Genomic DNA, 6,142 nt, shown 5'->3' with positions numbered 1-6,142 from the left:
TCTTTTTTAGATGACCTTAATGTGAGCTTTGCTATTGGGTATTTGTATATAGTATAATTTATTAGCATAGGAATTTAATTTATTTATTTATTTATAATGAGAGCAATATTATTTTATGTTTGAACTTTACTATTATGTTATTTAGGTTGTACATTGGAAAAGTCCTTGAACTTTTAGAGGCCTTCCCAAACCTTCCTTTTTTAATTAAAACCCTCTCTCTCTCACCTTTAATCACTCCCTCTCTCTTCTGCCTCCCATTTTTAGTTAAATTCTTTTTCTCTCACACATGTAGACTCTCTTTTTCTCTCTTCCCTCTCCCTTTTTTAATTAAATCAAACTTTTCACAAAAGTCTCTTTCTTCTCCTTTTTTAATTAAATCTCTCTCTCTCTCTCTCTCTCTCTCTCTCTCTCTCTCTCTCTCTCTCTTAAAACTTTTTAATTTAAAATTTTCTCTTTTTTCTCTTCTTTTAATTAAATATTTTTAAAAGACTTAGGGAAGAAGAGAGAGAGAATAAAAAATAAAAAAGAGGAGAGAGAGAGAGAGAAGAACATAAAGAATATAGACACAAAGAGAATTATAGAGATAGAGAATATAAAATTTAAAAGAGAGAGAGAGAAGAAGAAGAAGAAGAAAATGAAAAAAGAGGAGAGGAAGAGAAGGAAAAGAGACGAGAGAGAGAAAGAGAGAAAGAGAAGAAAAGTGGGGAGAGAGGGGAAGACAATAAAATGTGAGCAAGAGAATTTTACATTTGATGAAGAGAGAGAGAAAACAAGGAGATGAGAGAAAATGAACTAAAATAAAAGGTAAAGAGAAAATAGGGGGAAGGAAAACATAGATGAAGAAGAGTGTAACATGCTCGTTTATCAACTATCCAAGCACTTTTTTAGCAGTCAATCAAGAGACGAATCTAAGCATTGATGCCCAGCACTCCCATGGAATGTTACGAGGTTTGTCGCCTAGGGTTTTCCAAGTCTGCCTCGCAATGTAACATTCGCGGAACCCACTGGGATTGACCTGAAATTTGGGTTTGTAGTGGTCAAGGTCTCCTAACAACATTCTAGCATCGGGTCTTGGATATCCTACTTTATGCGGAGATACCCAAGTTAAGGGAGATCCATGCCGCACTTGGTTCCAAGAGAATGGGAAACAAAAGGGATGCATTGCTCAACATCTCTACCCATAGGGCATAGTCCCATTCTGGTCCTCTAAAATAGCATGAATCGGGGTTCTAACCTAACAATTTCTAAGGATCAGATGTCGGTAAAACCTTGTGAGAAGCCTCTCTACCCGTAGGGCATAGTCCCATTCCGGTCCTCTAAAATGGCATGAATCGGGGTTCTAACCTAATAATTTCTAAGAGTCGATAAAACCTTGTGAGAAGCCTCCTAGTTCTCTTAGATCACCCTGCCATAGGACAGACCCGCTAGGGGTTTCGCCCACCCGCTTCTCTCAATAGGTGTTCTTTAGTTATTTAATTAAGTCCCCGCCACAATTATGTGTGGCATTTAAAGTCAGCTTCCTTAATTAAGCCTTTTAGGGAACAGGGTTCATTTGCATAACTTATAGCACCAACATGCAAACAAAGCAAGTAGTCCTTTTGACAAACAAGTTCCTTAACTTATCTTCAAGATAATCTTTGTCTCCTGCCCATACAAGAGAAATTATATATCCCTTCTGCCTTGCAGAAATAGCTGATCCAAATCACATGGCACCACAATTTCCATCATTTATCTAGAATAGGATCTTCCAACGCCATAGATGTTGGGGTCACGGAGATCTTCAACTCCATTCTGGACTTGGCAAGGGGTGTCCAGAGCTCCACCTGACCCGCAAGCTGCCTAGGAGTGAAATATTATTTATGTGGTTGGCCTTCTCACCACTCGACCTTTGGCCCGTAAATTGAGCAATGCCCTTTTCTGGTTGATCCGCGGTGCGATCATGGAGGTGATCCACCCGTGCAAAGAACCTTTCCTTTATTAAATCATTTAAGAGCCAAGCACAGTCAAGGCAATCAGCCTAACATCATCTCCCAATAAAACATTCATTTATCCCCAAGGCAATTTATCATCACAGACCCCCACCATGAGTTTACCATCAATCACAAGCACTTGGAATAATCATCCGGACGACAATCCAAGAATCAGTTGAATGTAAATGCATTTAGGATGTTGTTTGATCAACCGATCGACAACCCAACCTTCTTTCCAACAAGTATAAAAGTATTAGTCTTTCCTTTGGCTTAGGATTTCTTATTCCTTGAGCTCTCTACTTGCCTTTGAGACCGAGAGTTGTTGTTGTTTGTATCTAGTCTATCCCTGAATTAGTTCGATGAAAGTAGTAATTATCATACGGATCTCAAGGCATCTTAGTTTTAATCCTTATGATCATTGTTTGTGCTAACTACGCACATCTTCAAGATCCCAATCTATTAAATATGAGCTATCAGTTCATGATATTAGCAAGAGCTTGGGCAAAGATCTACAGTTTCTAGGATGAATTTCCTTTAGGCTAGATTGCTTACCATGCAATCCATCAAGCGTGCAAGCTACAACATATCTTCAGTGTGGTGAAAAACATATCTATTATCTATAAGAAAAGGGAGTTGACAATACTTTGGAATCTTATATGTTGCTTATGCTATGTATGGATTTGTCGCATAGCAACTAGGTGCATTTAACTTCTCTTGATACATGCATTTCAAAAACTCAATCTTTCGAATATTTGAGACAAATTTTATCATTTTCAAATAACTATTCCCATGTGGTATAGTACGGGACCTAATGTATCTCATGCGGGAATCAAGCAAGCATCTATCAATTTAGAATTATATTACTTATGTTCGGTATCGTAGTTGGATTGATAGTGATGCCCTCGCCTGAAGCTTCGTTGTTGGTTGTGGGATTGCCACCTACACATGACATTCTCCGCTTGGGGGCCATTCTTGATCTTCCTTTCTTTTTGGGGAAACTCCCGCAAGAACTTCAGCAACCTCTTGCTCGAATAGAGGGGCAATTGGGGGGAAGGGAAGCTCGCATGGTAGGGAATAAGCTCGTGGTAAAGAGGAAAAGGATAAGTGCGTGTGGTTACCCTCTAAGGAGGGAAAAAAAGGAACCTTCTCTCTCTCTCTCTCTCTCTCTCTCTCTCTTTGTGCCGTGCAATGTGCCATTCCCCTTCTTGCTTGCGATGGGGAGGGGGGTATAACGGGGGAGGTGGGGAGGAAGTGGAGTGGTGGTGGTGGTGGTGTCTAGTGGCGGGAGTTCTAGGCCTCCCAGTTGGCTAGTTGAGAGAGCTAGGAGGGGTGGTAGGCCACATGGCCTCCCCTTCATCAACATTATTGCCATCTTTGTATTCACTTCTTCTTCCCGTGATCTTCCACTTCTTCCCCTCCCCGCCACCTGTTTGGCATCAACAGGGGAAAATTAAAAAAATACATTAATTTTAAAATTATAGGGGGAGTTCCTATGTGAAGTGGGGGAGAATATTACAAAGAGAGAGGAAGAGAGGGGTGGAACACATGCACACGCACACACACAGAGAATATAAAATTAAAAGAGAGAGAATTAAAAATGGAAAAAAGAGGAGAGAGAGAGAGAAGAAAAGCAGGGAGAGAAGAAAATAAGAGAGACAGAGAGGATTTATATTTGATGCAAGAGCAATAGAGAGAGAATAACGAATAAACTAAAATAAATGGTAGAGAGGGGGGAGAGAGAGAGAGAGAGAGAGGAGAAGAAGAAAAAGAAGAAGAAAAGAGAGAGGGGGGACAGAGAGAGAATTATAGAGAGAGGAAAGAGCAAATTTAAAAGAGAGAGTGTGTGTGCAAATAAAAAAAGAAAAAAAGAGAAGAGAGAGAGAGAGGAGAAAAAGAAAGGAGAGAGGGGAGAGAAGAAAAAGAAAGAGAGAGAGAAGAAACGCAGGGGGAGAAGAAAAGGAGAGAGAGACAAAGAAGAATTGCTTCAGCCAATATATCTGAGAAGTGGGGCTCTGCTTGTCATAGACATTGCAAATTTTTTCCCATAATTCCCATGCAAACTACCCATTGGAGATAACATTACTGAACACCTACTTAGAGAGGGATAATATGATGGTGGACTTATATAGATCATCTAATTCAACCCAATCCTCTGTATCAATGACTTCGAGCTTGAAACCCTTATATTTCAAAGGCTTAACCTACATTTTTTGCACTAAAATTTGCCATATTTGGGCCTTTCAATAGCTATAGTTGGTGCCATCCAACTTATCAATATTAAAGATGGGCATTATCACTTGAGCCACCAACTATAATGAAGGCAAACAAGTGCACAAATTGTCAAAATAGGTTGTTGTAATTACTCCAAGCAACCCTAAAACCATGCCAAATCAAGCTAAAAACAAAGGGATATTGACCAAGTAATGAACTATCCACAAACTCAATGCAAAGAACTGTTAAATGAGCATGATTACTTGCACATGCACTATAGTAACTACAATTATAGCATGCTAAAGATGAAGTACTTTAGTAAGAAAGCAATGCCAAAGATAAGCAATCACTGATATAAAACAAATTGCAACTACCAAAGAAGAGCTCTAACTACTAGTAGTGAGTAAAGATGCAATGGGTACTGAGAATTGTCAAAGAATCAATGTGTTAGACCAAGATACATCCCATAGGCATAACTATCATGCATGGAGTGGGTCTCATAGGTAATAGAAGAGATCAACTAAAGGCACAATTAACTAAGCAATGTAATGGAAGCTCAGTACTTAACCAACCAAGATGTGTACATCACTATCAACATCGTGATAGAGATAGGTGCCGACCCAAAAGTAATGTCAAATCAATCCATTAAGCATCAATTGCATACATAAAGTATGATAAGAGCATGTATATGTTACCGAGTCCCATAGTCTCATGGTAAGACTCTCAAGCTCAACATTGGGCAACCAAATGCTCAATGTAATATTCAAGTATTAAGTAGCGGCTCCCATTAGAACAAAAGTTGAATGCCAGACGAGCAAACAAAGCTCAAAACATTATGTGGAAGGCATCCCTGCATCCAAGATCCAAGTACCATATATCCGAGAGTATCTGACCTAAGTAACTTACAAAGCTCTTACTGGAGCATCAAATAACCATACATAACAATGAATGACAATCAATGTTAAGATTCAAAGCTCTAATCTCAGCTCAAATGCAATCCGGAAGCATAACCAAGCATATAACATGAACCATAAGCATTAGTACATCAACCTAAGTAGTTGGTAAGTAACCGGGAGCAATAGGCATATGCCTTCACTAATAAAATAACATTCATCCTTGCTTATTATAGCAGTAAAAAAACCTCTATAAAATAGAGCAAAAGAGTACTCAAATCGGTCCCATAGCATTCCAATACATTGGCATAACATCCCTAGATGATCCGATATCAAATAGATATCCTGGGAAGCATAAGTAATCTCTAGATAATGAATGAAGTGATGTCCTAAGAAACTTGTCACAAATTGTGAATCAATGGTCGTTGATCCCAATAGCTCCAATTGATTATCAATGCCAAATACAATTATCGAGAGGTGTTGCCAATGATTACTAGGGATGCCAAGAGTGCTAGGAGCTAGAGGATGGAGTTGAGATTGTTAGTAGGGATAAGGGGGAGAAAATAGGTGCAAATCACACTGACATTGTTGCTATTGTTGTTGCCTTTGCAGCAGTTCACAATAGGGCTCACAATAATGATGAATGACCTCGAGTAAGGTCCTAAAGCAAGCCTCAAGAGGGGGGAAGAAGTTGGGAAGAAGATGGTAGGAAAAGCTCAATGCATACCTCTAGGTGAAGAATCCATGGTTGCCATTGAAATTATGAGCTGAAACTTTTCTCCACAAGCTTGGGTTGGGGCTTGATCTCCTCAATGCTCATGCAATGGCTTCAATACTAGTTGAAGGAAGTGAGCCTTGAAGTGGAAGCACAAAGTGGAAGCAAGAGCTATGGTAGAAGGAGAGAGAGAGAGAGAGAGAGAGAGAGAGAGAGAGAGAGAGAGAGAGAGAGAGAGAGAGAGAGAGAAGACGTCGGAACTCCAATAGTCACAATGTGTGATTGACCTTCCTTTTATTCAAATGTCATTGAAAGAATAAAGAATAAATTGACAATGATGGGCACCCACCACC

Source organism: Lygodium microphyllum, chromosome 20 (genome assembly GCF_053477565.2).
Source record: "Lygodium microphyllum isolate KBCC chromosome 20, Lygodium_microphyllum_v1.1.10, whole genome shotgun sequence".
In the NCBI taxonomy this organism is placed as follows: domain Eukaryota; kingdom Viridiplantae; phylum Streptophyta; class Polypodiopsida; order Schizaeales; family Lygodiaceae; genus Lygodium; species Lygodium microphyllum.
This window is presented reverse-complemented; position numbering follows the sequence as displayed.